Here is a 15,461-nt window from a genome sequence, read left to right as displayed (position 1 = left end):
CATTACTATTAACATGCCGGTGAAGACTATTCCCAGTATAACGAGTTATTTTAACGATAGTTACCCTTGTTCACAAAATCGTTCGATATAATCGTTAATCGCCTGGTTAGATTGGAGTGGCCGGTTCCGGTTTTGGGCAGTTAGTGTGATCAACTGGTATTTAAAAAAAATTTCAAAAAAATGTATATAAATTCACAAAAATAAAGAATTTAATTTGTAATTCATTTTTAAATATTATTTATATTATGGTAAATATTAAAAATTATTTTGGTCATTAATACTCAATTTTATATTTTATCATCTTTTTTAAAAAAAAATCTAAAAATAGCATTTGAAAAATATAAAATAGGTTAAAATCCATTTTTTTCCATTAATTTTCAACTTCATTTGGATGTGTTTTGTTTTAATCATTCTTTATATGCTTTTCATATGTTAATAGATTTTTTTTTGTATTTTTTTATTCTTTTTAACACTTTTTGACCGGCCGGGACTTTCCCAGTTAGAACGATTGAATCGACCAGTTTACCATTAGGCTGCTTAAACCGTTTCTATGCCCATGTCCAGTTAACCATTCTGGTTCAATTTTGCGAACACTTATCGTTACTTTGATGATGCTTCGTTTTCCATTTGATCGTAGGCATGCATTTTCTTGGATGAGGGAAAAATATACGATAAATGTTAACCCCCTTCACTTTGACTAATAAGGGAAACATTCTTCTTTTAGCAGCCCCTTAGTTCTTCTTTTAGCATGAGGAAGGCATTTGTTAATAAAGGGAAAAAATATATTTCTAAAAAGGGAAAATTTTTACTTCGACGTACGTATCTGTTAAAATAATTGTTTCTTTTTCTCATGGAAAAAGTTTATATAAAGCGTCAATTTTGAATTATTTATATGAACAAAAAAAAATCTTAAAAAGAGTTTATCTTATAACATGTTATCTAGACTGTATCTATATAGATGCATATCCATACTAATATGTATCAATATGATACATATCCATATCCATACGTTAACAATTGAGAAGGTTGTGGCTCTTACGATTTTACTATATCCACATAAACATGGGTTGCAAAGTAATATTTCAATATTCCCATCCACATTTTCCTGAAATAGTAAAAACATATGAGAAAATATGCCAATTAGCACACAGAAAAAAAGGAAAAACAATGTGCATCACCTTCCATTAGTTTTTTCTCGCGAAACCCACTTGTAAAACCAATGTGTATCACCCACAGTTTCGATGGTTACGTATTGATGTATCCCTATTTAAAAATCCATCTTAGATAGAGATTTTGGATTGAAATTTTACAAGGCCTTGGTATCATCCACCGCAACCATAAATTTGAAAAAAATTGAAGTCTAAATTTTTAAATATGTTATTAAAATAATTTAAAAAATTCAAAAACAAAGTTTAAAATTCTTTTTTTTAAGACTTAATTTTTATCATGATCATGGTGGTCGAGATTATTGACCTGTTAAGTTTTTATCCAAAATACATCTTTAAGATAAATTTTGTTTTAAAAGAGATATTTTAGAGCCACCTAAAACCCATCTTTATTTATAGAAAAAATATCTTATACTCTTTTAGGAGCATACTATTCATTTACTCCCTCCAGTGAAAACCAATCTAGAAGTAATATTAGGATCCCAAATGTTGGGGATGCAGCATCGTCAACCATAGACTGGCCTCAAAAAAGAACAATTCCAAATTGCACTCTCTATAGAGTTGAAACAAACGATATCTCAAGATTGAACAATGACCATCCTTTTTTTTTAAAAAAAAAGAGAGATATCTAAGTCTTACGGAGATGAAAATCCAAAATTTCTCTCTTAGAAATAATCATCTAATAGTAATTACGTAGTTTTCAAAATTTTAGACTACAAAAAAAGGCTCCCAAGTCAGTTTTCACCCAAGGGAGTAGATAGACAGTATGCTCCTACAAGAGCATAGTATATGCCCTATTGTTTTGCAGGAGCATAGTATATTCCCCATAATAGATGCCCAATTGTTTATAGAACATAACGGTGTTTTAAAAATCAGCGACCCGATCCGGAATCTGGTATTGCCCAGCCCGTTCCGGATCCAACCATAAAATGGGATCCCGCCATTTTTCTCGCCTGATGACATCGAAAATCAGACGATCCGGATCCAGTATCGCCCAGCCCGATTCGGATCATGCCATAAAATGGAATCCGGCCACTTTCCTCGTTTGATGGCGTCACATAACGTTTCATGACGTCAAGGATAGGATGCGCCACCGATTATGACATCATAAAACGATTAGTATCGGCAACGATTACGACATCACGGATAGGATGCGTCACCGATTATGACATCATAGAAGGATTAGTATTGGCACCGATTATGACATCATAGAACGATTAGTATCGGCATGATCAGATGCGTCATAAATCCGGGGCACCGATCCGTTTTTTAGACCACTGGAGCATAGTATATGCCCTATTGTTTATAGGAAAAAGTTCATATAAGGATGCAACCTTATAATGTAGAACTACGGATGCACCTCAAAAATCCATCGGAAAAGGTATTTTTAATGTTGAAAAACCCTTTGATTGATCATCTCGACACGAGATGTATGACCGTGAAAAATAAAAAGATTTTAAGTCTCAGAAATAGTACATTTTACAAAATATTATCTACACCGTCCATTTTCAAGATTTTCATATGTTTATAGATCTACTTGAGTTTAACCTTTTTTTAAATTTAAAATTTTATAATTAGATATGAAAATAGATTTTGAGATAATCCTAAGAACATTTTACATCAAAATTATATACTATGACAAAATTTTAAGGTGCACCTTACCTCTACTGCTACGGATGCATCTATATGCCAACTGCACCCCCTTGTTTATATGTGTTACGGTAGTAATTTGATTGATCGCAAGAGGAAAGCTAATGAATTTTACTAATTATCATCGTTTGGAAGTTTATTTTTTCTTCCAGCCTTGTAGCCAAGCTTCATCAAAGTGATGCTCATAGTCACAGTGTGTCTACAATACTCTTACTATTTTAAAAATCAATGATCTAGGTCGGGAATCACTAATTTGGATTGGGATTTGGTCGTGATAGACTTGGTTCATTGTCGAAACAAGAAACCAATCTGATTTCCTTGGAATCACCTGCTTCCATCATGGAACCAGATGAGTCTGTCAGGGAATCTGGTGATCTAAACTGGATGGATTGCTAGAACTTGTAATAACCAAACTAGCACTCCTATTCATAGAGGTCATCAACATCTTCACATTTGGACTCCTATGTGTATTTGAACAATTGATATTTGATAAGATACCAGCAATAAAATTGGAACTATACAAAGAAAATCAGCATCTCCCCTGGTCAAGGATGACGAACAAATCGAGAGATGGTCATCTTGAAGATAAGAAGAGACCAAGTTAAATTGTTTGGTTATCAAGTTAGTTATTGGTGATAAGACCTCATACGATTTACTTTTATCTCCAATATTTATTGTGATTGTCTTCTATATATAGAGGCACATACTTGTGTAATCTTTATCTAAAATAGTGAAGATGTAGCTAGTTGGGCTTTGGATCCATGGACGTAAGGCTTCGGTCTGAACCACGTAAATCTTGTGTTATCTCTCTTCTTCTCTCTCCATTTTTCATATTTGCGCTCTCAAATCTTACATTGGTATCAGATCAAGAAAGATCCGATCATCTCTTTTCTGTTGTTCGTCCTCTTGTGAAGTTTGCCTCCACCATTTTCTTAACCAGAAACCTTGGCCTTCCTCGCCTCTTTGATATTCCGGTGACCCTCTTATTATTTTATGGCAAGCTTAAGCATTGAGGTGTCGGCATCGAGGCGGCGTTCTAGAAATTTCATATCTCTTTCAGTGTCCTCTGCCCTCTGCCCTCTGCTGTTGCTTGGATTCATGCCAGAAATTCAGATTCATGCTGGAAATTCCATGCCATTTTCTCCCTATGCCGTTCTCTGTTGTTGTTGTCGTTTTCCATGGGTTTGTCTTCATGCGGTTTTTGTCTTCATTGGTGGTCTAGTAATAGGTGGAGAGAGAAGTCATCCGTTTCTCTCTCGATCTTCTCCGCAGTTGTCTTTCCGTTTCTCTCTCTGTTTCTATGCCCATAATGTCGGTCGTTATTCCTGAGATCAGCATTGATACTTTTGATTGGTTTTACAATGATGAATCCCTGGCGAGGCATAGTCTTATTTTCAGGGCGTTGATCCTAGTTCTAAGCGTGCGTTTGACAAAGGCTTCATACTCAGAGGCCACCGAAGAAGCAGTACTTTTTGCTCTCCAATATGCAAAAGATAAGGGCCTCTGTAAGGCCGAGGATGTGGTGGCTGCATTGCACAAAGTAGGATCTGCATCTGTTATCAAGCTTTTGACAGTGAAGTGAGAGAAAGGAGTTTGAGTTGTGATGGGTGAGGTCTTCGTGCGTCTTCTATTATGTTATTGGTTTTGGGGGCTTTTTTGTAGGTAACCAGAAGCCAACCCAAAAATTTTGAGGAATTTTAGTAGCTTTCTTTTTCTTTTTTTTGCAAAAAAAAAAAAAAATGTGAAAAAAAAAAGAAAAAAATAAAAATGAGTGGCATTTCTTTTAAAATGTGGGCTATTGTTTAGAAACCCAATTTCATTGGCATTAGATGAGATGAGTAGAGATTAAGTCAACATCTCTAATGTAACTGCTATGTAGACAAGAACATCAGTTCTTGTCAGTATTCACGTATTTTTCAGTTGTCTCGCATTTTATTTGCTTCTAGTGCCTCGCTATGTAGCAAAGGACTTCGTCACACCCTTGGTGTAGTGACATCGTCAAGGGGAGCACATTCATGATTAGCGGGTTTTTCAAGGAGAAGCGTTCACCAATCTTCAGTGTTTGTTGCCACTATTTGTCGCAAAGTCGTCTTCGTTATGCCTTTGTAGCACTTTTAATGGTTTTTAGACCACATTTGGTGATCATGTGTCCCAGATCACATATCTTCGCTGTTGCAGATTTCAAATACGCCAGTGAGAGCAGTGCAAGTTTTTTTTGGCAACTTTTGGTCTCAAGACTCCAATTCCCATTACTATTTGCAAATTACCGTTTCGATTTGCAAGTTGGTCACTTTGATTTAGATTTCCGTGCACCAACTTGAGGGAGAGTCTTGAAGATAAAAAGAGACCAAGTCAAATTGCTTGGTTATCAAGTTGGTTATTGGTGATAAGGCCTCATACGATTTACTTCTATCTCCAAGATTTATTGTGATTGACCTCTATATATAGAGGACAAGATTCATTGTGATTGTCCTCTTTATATAGATGCCAAGATTCATTGTGATTGTCCTCTATATATAGATGCCAAGATTCATTGTAATTGTCCTCTATATATAGATACACATATTTGTGTAATCTTTATTTAAAATAGTAAAGATGTAGCCAGTTGGGCTTTAGATCCGTGGACATAAGGCTTTGGCCTGAACCACATAATTTTTTCTGTTATCTCTTTTCATCTCTCACCATTTTCCGTTCTTATGTTTGTTCTCTTGAATCTTAACAGATCCAATTGTGGTTGTTAATATCCACCTCCGGAGGGACCACGAGACTTGTTACAACTTACAAATATAAACACGTAACGGAATCTTTGGTTCCTATGAAAATATTGTCGTAAAAATATTTTAACATAAAAGAACTCCCCTATGTGATTAGATGTGGGAGTTTTTTCACACCAATAGGCCTCAATGTATTTTGCTCACACCAATTATTAGCCAATTAGTCTAAAAAAACTCTCATACCTAAGGTAGTTCTTTCTTTCATACAAAAGTATTTTCATGGAAATATTTTTACATAAACCAAAGATGCCCTAAATTAAAAGTCAGAATGATTTTCATCATCATGCAGTTTCATGTTTGAAGTTATTCGGACCACACATATCCCATGAGAAATACACCATTATTAACTTGGATTCCATCTATTATGACCTGGAAATGCATAGTTATTGGCCGTGAATTAAGAGGAGGAATTGGTGACCGAATTGGTTCCCCTCTTCTTTGAAGCCGCAATGGTGGGAATGGAGCCTAGGACAACATAATTCTTTAATTACTCATTATTGCTTAGTGTAGTACCATGGATCCGTGGCATGGATGGAGAAAGTGGTTTAAGAAGATTATAGTACAACATTTTAAAAAAAAAAAAAAAAAGATAATAATAATAATATATATGGAAAAATTACGTACATATCCATCATACTTTGTGTTATTACGGATATATCAAATAGTTTATGTTGTTATATGTATGTCCATTTTTTATCATTTATAATGTAATTTTTTTAAAAGGACAATTTTACCCTTCTTTGGATGTCGAATATTCGAATTTGAAGGTTTTTCGAATGTTCAACATCCGAAAATAGGCTGAAAGTTTAACGTTTACATTCCCATTTTCGGGTGTTGAACATCCAAATTGAAGGGGTTTTCGTATGTTGAACATTTGAGAATGGTTTCGGATGTTGGACATTCGAAAATGGTTTCGGATGTTGGACATCCAAAATGTCATCTTTTCGGACGTTAAACATCCAAAAATATAACTTTGAATTTTAAGAAAGTCTTAGGAATTTCACAGTCATTTTCGAATGATGAACATCTGAAAGTATGACATTTTCAGACGTCCAACATCCGAAACCATTTTCGGATGTTCAACATCCGACACCATGTTCGGATGTTCAACATCCGAAAATGTCATATTTTCGGATATTCAACATCCGAAAATGTGATACTTTCGGACGTCCAACATCTGAAACTATTTTCACAAAAAATACAACTTATCGACATAACCCTTCAATTAGGATGTTCAACACCCGAAAATGGGAATGTGAACGTTAAACATTCGGTCTATTTTCGGATGTTGAACATCAAAAAAACCCTCCAATTCGGTTGTTCAACATCTGAAAAATGTTAGAGTCGTTTTTTTTTTAAAATTACGTTATAAAAGGTAAGAGACAGACATACACGTAATAACATAAACTATTTGATAAATCTATAATAACGCAAAGTATAACGGATATTTATGTAATTTTATTTAATAATAATAAAAATGATAATAATAATGATGATGATGATAATAATAATAATCTTGTACCCGTGCCACATGATCTTGTGCATTAAGTGACTCAAGATTTGGTATCCTACCTTGGAAGGACGCTTGGTAGTCAATAACATATGATATTAACTTAAAGGGGACGATTCATTATGGAGATAGATGCTTTCATGTGAAAATTAAGGGTATGGTTTGTATAAGGCTGAGGCACTCAAAGTAAGGTGTACCATCAAATAATGTTGAAAGATATCTCGTTTCAGTACAAAAAATCTTTATGATGGCATAGAAATTTATTTTCATCTCTGATTAGAAAATCTAAAGTTTCTAAAATAGTGTAGATCAAGGAGATCGATGATCTATGAGCTTTTGAAAAAACTTGAAAATTAACGGTCTAGATAATACATTACAAGGTGTACTATTTCTAAGGCTTGAAGTCTTTTTCTTTTACTTTCATGTATCTCAAGGTTCAAATGATCAGATTTGAGGGTTGTTCAGCATCGAAACAACTTGTTTTAGTGAATTTTTGAGATGCACCTTAATTTGTTTGTTTAGGGCCTCCCTATATAATTTTTTTCCAATAAATTATATTTCCATGAGTTTACATTGAGTTATTATGCTTTTTATGTGTTTTTTTTTTTTTTTTAATGATTACTTTGGAAATAAATAAAGAGCAACATGTGTAAAGCAGATTACTATTGAGGTATAGACATATTGCAAATTGATTGCACAATTTAGATGCCTTGATGACCACTTCTTGTACTTGTGGCACATTATTCAATTCAAACTTGTATTGAAGATGACATTTTCCTTTCAATGTATATTAGAAGCAAGCCTATATTTGTTCTCATGTTAAGGAGCATGAACATACCCATATTTCCGTAAGTAATATATCTACATCAATACGATAGAGTTGTAGTGTGAAAATTGATTGGCTATACATTTTGGGGATGTTTTAAGTTTATTGATTGGGTTCTTTAATGGGAAAAGTTTATATAGAGCCTAGGCTCTTAACAATCAAATTAGATCCTATCTCAAAACTTCCACTAGAAAAGGTTGTTTTGATGCCCAAATATCATCAAATTGATCATCTCGATATCAAGAGGCATGGGCATGAGAAAAAAAATGGATTTCAAGTTTTTGAAATAGTGCATCTTGTAACGTATTTTTGGCTGTCAATTTTCTAGTTTTCATAGATCTGCTTGATCTACGCTATTTTTTAAGCTTTAAATTTTGTAACTAAAGATGAAAATATAATTTAAGGCTATCACAAACTTTCTAGTATTGAAACCATTTTTATCTACACTATTTTAAGGTGGGCTCTAGTTTGATTGTTTAGAGCCTCGGCTCTACTTAAACTGCACCCTTCTTTAATAGAGGCCATGTGTAAGATTTAAGTCATTGAAAAAGTTTATATGATGCACCTCAAAAATCCATGAGAGAATTTTGTTTAATGTTTAAAAACCCTCTAATTGATCATCTCGACATCGAGATGTATGAATATGAAAAAAAAAAAAAGATTTTGAGTCCCAAAAATAGTGCATCTTGCAACATATTATCTAGACCATCAATTTTCAAGATTTTCATATATTTATAGATCTACTTGATTTTGACCATTTTTGAAGTTTAAAATTTTATAATTTGATATGAAAGTAGATTTTCAGATAATCCTAAAAAACATTTACACCAAAATTATATGTTACGTTGAAATTTGGAGGTGCACCGTAATTGAATCGTTTAAAGTCGCAACCTTATAGAAACCGCAACCTTTAGTAATTGTAGTGTCATTTACAATAATGTCTATAAATATCTTATGAATGAAAAGTGTGTGAATTTCAACTCCCTCTTTTTTCTCGTCAACAACCTTCTTTTCAAATATCACGCCCAAATGGGTTAGCATTCATGTTTTCCTTGCTGGACATGGGACTCAACAATTCTCAAGAGGAATTGTCATGCAGTTGCAACATTAAAGAAAATAATTTTTTTTTTTTTTACGAAGGTTTAGACCATTCTATTCTTTAATAAGAGGGGTTACAAACAGTCATTTATAATATTAGAAATTATAATCTCTGAAGAGAAGTGCTACTCCTGGCCAATAGATCAACAACGTTATTGGCTTCTCTATGATTGCAGGAGATAATCAAAGAATTAGCCAAATCAATTACCTCCAACCAAACAAACTTCAGCATCCATGGTACAAGTTGTTCTTTATTACACCACTTAATGAAAATGGTCGTCATTGCTCTCTGATATGTGACCCCAGCATTCTTTAATCCAAAAGGCATCATTATGTACAGAAGACCCCTTTTGGAGTTAAGAATGCGATGGCATCTTCATTTTCAGGCGCCATCCTTATTTGATTATACCCGGAGTATCCGTCCATGAAGGAGAAGATCTGGCAGTGAGCTGTTGGTAGTCAGGTTTCGGATGTTGAACATCTGAAAATGATACATCCGAAAATGTCACATTTTGATAGGGAAATTTTTCTGGATGTTAAAAACATCCGAAAATATGAAAATAACATATTTTCGGATGTTCAGCATCCAAAAATGTAACATTTTCAGATGTTCAACATCTAAAAACTGACTGCCAAAATTCAGAACTTGTTGGATTTTGACAGTGCCATTTTCGGATGTTGAACATCCGAAAATGTTTTAAGTTGCTATATACATTAAACAACATTCATCAATTGCATGTATAAACCAACATTCATATATATATATATATATATATATATATATATATATATATATATATATATATATATATATATATATATATATATATATATATATATATATATATATATATATATATATATATATATATATATATATAATCAACTAGATCTCTCTTCTCTTAGATCAACTCGAAAGCCCCTCGGCCTTCTCGACGCGATCTGCGTTCCATTTCTCTAATCATACTACACTTGATTCTTTTACGCCTTTGGTATGAAATTCAGGGTTAATAGCTCTTAATTCGTCCCGGTTGATAATGGTGCTCAAAGACATCAACGATATATATATATATATATATATATATATACACCAATCAAATGTAATGCCCCATCAATATATGCCAAGGCTCAAAGAATCTGGCCTATCAATCAGTCCATCACCGATAAATTTGGTACATGCCAAGGCTCAAAGACTTCAATGGTGTGTATATATATATATATATATATACATGCCAAAGCTCAAAGATTAGCAACGAGTTCTTCAAAAAAACACAGACTCAACGAAGTAGAAAGACCAAATTGTACTTAACAAAACTCGTTGAACAAATAGGGTGGGTCAAAAAGACTAATATATTACATCGCTCAAAATGAACAAATTAATTGTTTCAAAACATTCAAAATGAAGATATGAACAAAATTACAAGGGTCAAGACCCCATTACACTGGTCGCCTTCTCTTAGGATACTGTTTATTTCTTGTGTTATATCTTCTAGACTCCTCAACTGCTGGTTGTGTGAATGGAGCTAGGTCTTCTACAACCCGACTATTTTCACCCACTCTATCATGTCCGGCCTCGTCAGGTATACCTTCGTAGTGATATTCACGCTGTAAACTTACCATCCTGGCTTTTATGTCATCCATATCAACTGGCACAAACTAAGACGATGTTTCAAATGCATTGTTAACGCGATTGTAAACTTCTGAATACCACTTCTGTCTAGTGTAAGTGCCTCTGCTAACATGACTGTAGATGCCTGAACTGCACTAATATGCACAAACAAGATTACCTAATTAATATATTTAAATAATTTTATGAAACTAATAGGTAAATACAAGACTATAAGAATTTGTAGGTCAATATAAACATATCAACTGGTCCTTATAACCTCAGGGTCTCATTATATACTGTGGTTCATAAGCAGGAACCACATCTTCTGCTTCTTCTTCCTGATTATGAGGTTGTAATATGTCTTTGGGTGGGTTAGCGACATTATGTATAAGAGGATCGGACACTAGGTTGTACCAGGCCTTGTACTCCTCTGAAGGCAACCCATTGTCAGTATCTATTTGAATATCAGGCATCTTGCGCTCATGGCAAGATAACCAGTGGTGGATTTTAGCTGCATTAACATTTCGCCAATCTCGGTGTCCACCTTGTCTGCTCGCCCTATTACCAACAACCAATGGATTTCTAGGAATGTCATTTTAGCTCCAAATTGCCGGCGTACTCGATCTAGCATGTATGGCTTGACAATATCGTCAAATATAAGTGTCGTTAGCACATTGTAGTTTCAAATGCCTCTTGCCTGTCATCTGAAATGACCTCATCAGGCTTGAAATAGAGATTCCATATTACCTGTTATATGATATGCAATCAGTCAATAAAAATAATTACAAATGATTAAATACATTTAAAAGTAATCAATATCAAATTATACACTAACCTCATTAGGTTGGAACTTATCAAATTCTTGTCTGATGGGAGGCATTAAATTATGTGGATTGCCATGATATTTCTTCGAGGGCTCCCATCGTTTGGCTTTAGGCAAATTTTGGAGATATATTATGCGGTATGGGCCTCATATGCATAATATGCTCATACGACCAGCACTGCAATAAATTCAGCAACAAATATTATTTAATATTTTAAGAAAGCAGTCTAAACTATTACGCTTATGTCATATACCAAAAAAAAGGTTACTTGCATGAGAGTGGCTGAACCACTAAAATGTCTTCACTTGAATGTACAAGCTTTTCCCAGTAAGTGATAATGGAATGCAAGGGCAGCAGCACCCCAAGCATATTTGTTGGCTCCCACAATATCTTCAAAAAACTGCAAGTACCTTGTTGGCACTATTGAAACTGATGCATCAGCGCATATGGTGACACTGATGAGGAAGAGCAGATATGCTCGAGTATATCTATAAACTTGAATAGGGGTTGTATCAGGTGGCAATTCCCTAAAATTCACCTTCAACCATATATGCCTCAGGATTGTCAGGTTACCATTAGGGACTACACCCAAATTGTCTTCTATATACTGTTGTAGGTCACTGATAGGACGACATGTAACTGGCTAGCCATCCTCAGCCAGTCCTAATATCTCGTATACATCAAATAGTATCGGTGCCATCTCACCAATATGAATGTTGAAATAAAATGTGTTAGTCTTAGAACGCCACCTCTCTACATTAGCTGAGACCAAAGGATGATCAATTCGGCCTAGCCAAATGATAGACAAGGGACCCAACCCAGACGTATTAACTAATTCAACTTGCTCTTCTATTAATTTCCATTCGTTTAATTGAAAACTCTTCTCATCAATTATAATTTCTTATTTCTCTTGAAATACAACAAATAAACAACATATTAGTCTGAATACATATACATGTACTTCTCATAGAATGTTTGAACCTGAATACAATTTATTGAAGAATAACAAATTAATAGAAATGACATATATGAATATATGCATATACATGTTCTTCCCATATAAATTATGATGCATCTCCAGGATGAAATTGCAGCAAACTAGGGTCCTGAGGACCTCTTGGATATCCTCCATTAGGATGTAAACGATTCATATTCACTGAAATCCCATATGGTCACAATGTTAATCATAAGGTTACATATATAGAAATTTACTAGATAACAAATGAACAAACAATAATGACATGCTATTATTAAACAAAAAATTTGATTGTTTCTTGAAATTGAACTAAAGTCTCTAGTTGGTCTAGGCCAACTTGGGAAAGTCTCTAGTTGGCCCAGTGGTTTTCTAATTATTGGCAATCAAAGATTTGTTCTGTCCGAAATTCATTATATCCAACCACCCAAAAACAACCACCCATTAGTAAACTATCACTCAGAATCTGGATTAATACCTATTTCTAGCACTACAAATTGCATATATCAGGTTGACCATTTTTAACTGTTTAATTTCATATATTCAAAAAGGGAGCAATAAGCATTCAATAAAAGACACAAATTTCAAAAGAAGAACGATAAGCATTAAAAAAAACACACAAATTTCACCAACACAAATCTTCACTAATTGGGCAACCATACATTTCATAAAATTGATATAAGTGATAAATTGATCAAATGCAACTCAAAGAAACCAATATTATATAAAAAACGTGAACAAAGAATTAAAAAATTCACACCTAACAGTAAAAATGATGCAGAAAATAGTCAAACTGATGTATTTTTAAGGATGCATCATATATTGAGGAGCTTCTATCCTGATGTATTTTTTGGGATGCATCATATACTGAGTAACTTCTATACTTATGTATTTTTAGGGATTGAGTAAGAAATTCGCTCCCAAGAAATTCACTCCCAACAGTAAGAAATTGAGTAACTTCTAGACTAATGTATTTTCAGGGATGCATCATATACACAACAAAACCTAGTAAAAAATAAAATAACGAATAGTTAAAATAAAACCACAAAAATGATGCAAAGAATAGTCAAAATAAAACCACCAAAATATAACTTCTATACTGATGTATTTTTAGAAATTCATCATAAACACAACAAAACCTAGTAAAAAATAAAAAAACCAATAGTAAAAACAAAACCACCAAAATGTAACTTCTATACTGATTTATTTTTGGACCATTAGATGCAAAGTAGAGCACAATGATTTATTTGAAATTAAAAAATAATGAAAAACAAGCAAAAAAGTAAAAAACCTTACCTTGTTGAATAAGATGAAAGGGGTTGAAGACTTCGAAACAGTAGCAATGGTAGATTTTGAAGATGATGTGAGGTTTACAAGAGCAGTGATGGTTTTCGAATGTGCAGCTAGGGTTTTTCGAAAAACCTCGCTAACAGTAGCGAGGTTTTTTTTTTTTGTTCAGCTATCAGTCATTTTTGGATGTTCAACATCTGAATTTCTGATATTTTTGGATGTTGAACATCTGAAAATGGGAAAAAGCATCATTTGACCTGCGGCTAAATTTCGAATATTCAACATCCGAAAATATGATAAATTTGAATGTTGAACATCCAAAAATGAGCAAAGTTGTCTTTTTTAAAAAATAGCGTTATGAAAGATAAAAAATAGATAGTTGTGTAATAACGAAAACTATTTGATGTAACCGTAATAACATAAACCAGTGTTTAAAAAAACGCCGAGTCGAACCTGACTCGCCCGGTTCGACTCGGGAATCACCATGGACAGATCGAATCGGCGAAAAAAAAGGGAATCGTCCGGTTCTAGAGAGAACCGGACGATTCTGTACAGTGACTCGCCGATTCACTGTACGGAATCGGCGAGTTCGTATAGTGAATCGGCGAGTCCCATACGGAACTTTTTTTTTTTTTTTTTTTAAGTCCATGATAGATTTTTTTGTAATACTTGATCGATTTTTTTGTAATCCATGATCGAATTGTTTTTTTTTTTTTTTGTATTCCATGATCAAATTTTTTGTTTTTTTTTTTTTTTTGTAACCCATGATAGAATTTTTTGTAATCCATGATCGAATTTTTTGTAATCCATGATCGAAATGTTTGTTTTTTTTTCTTGTAATCCATGATCGAATTTTTTGTTTTTTTTTTTTTTTTTGTAACCCATGATAGAATTTTTTGTAATCCATGATCGAATGTTTTGTAATACATGATCGAAATGTTTGTTTTTTTTTTGTAATCCATGATCGAATTTTTTGTTTTTTATTTTTTTTGTAACCCATGATAGAGTTTTTTGTAATCCATGATTGAATTTTTTGTAATCCATAATCGATTTTTTTTTTCTTTTTTTGTAATCCACGATTGAATTTTTTGCTTTTTTTTGTTTGGTTTTTTTTGTAATCCATGATCGATTTTTGTGTAATCCATGATCGAATTTTATGTAATCCATGATCAAATTTTTTGTAATCCATGATTGAATTTTTTGAAAATTTGTGATTTTTTTTTTTAATCCATGATTGAATTTTTTTTGCATGATAGAATTTTTTGAAATTTTGTGATTTTTTTTTTTTAATCTATGATCGATTTTTTTGAAAATTTTTTATTCTTATTTTTTAATCCATATTATTCAAAGAGAAAATGAGAGAGATGATGATTCTGAGGCCACCCTATCCCAGCCATATTATTCACATATCAAGTCCTAACAGCAACAGTGCAGGTGAGCATGAAGGATGGACAATGTTCGGGGATTTTAGATTGGGAACACAACAAAACACTAACACTCAGGGATTTGAGAATAGTTAGACGCCTGCTAATATCAATGATTCGTTTTTAGATCGAATCAATGAATTGTTAAACAAATTCAATCAATGGCACCAACGTGACCAAGAAGAACAATAACGTCGTCTATCATTTTATTTTTAGATCATATGTTACTAATTTTATGCTTTATTGTAGTCCATGTATGTTGATATACTTATTCCATGATAATTCTATATTTATCTTTTTGTGTGATGTAAAGTAAA

The 15,461-nt window shown here is 33.3% G+C and overlaps 1 long non-coding RNA gene and 1 other non-coding gene across 2 annotated transcripts; both read left to right on the top strand.

Annotated features, from left to right (window-relative positions):
- Nucleotides 1–3,298: 3,298 nt before the first annotated feature.
- On the top strand, nt 3,299–3,397 carry LOC148780350 (U6 spliceosomal RNA). Its single transcript, XR_016041816.1, has one exon. It is a non-coding gene; the product is annotated as a U6 spliceosomal RNA (small nuclear RNA).
- A 5,687-nt stretch (nt 3,398–9,084) lies between these two features.
- Nucleotides 9,085–15,461, top strand: LOC148780349 (uncharacterized). Its single transcript, XR_016041325.1, has 2 exons — nt 9,085–9,261; nt 15,071–15,461. It is a non-coding gene; the product is annotated as an uncharacterized LOC148780349 (long non-coding RNA).

This window comes from Amborella trichopoda, chromosome 9 (assembly GCF_054954075.1).
Source record: "Amborella trichopoda isolate Santa Cruz 75 chromosome 9, AtrichopodaSantaCruz75HAP2 v2.0, whole genome shotgun sequence".
NCBI lineage: Eukaryota > Viridiplantae > Streptophyta > Magnoliopsida > Amborellales > Amborellaceae > Amborella > Amborella trichopoda.
Note: the sequence above shows the minus strand (reverse complement) of the source record. Positions and strands in the feature narration are given on the sequence as shown.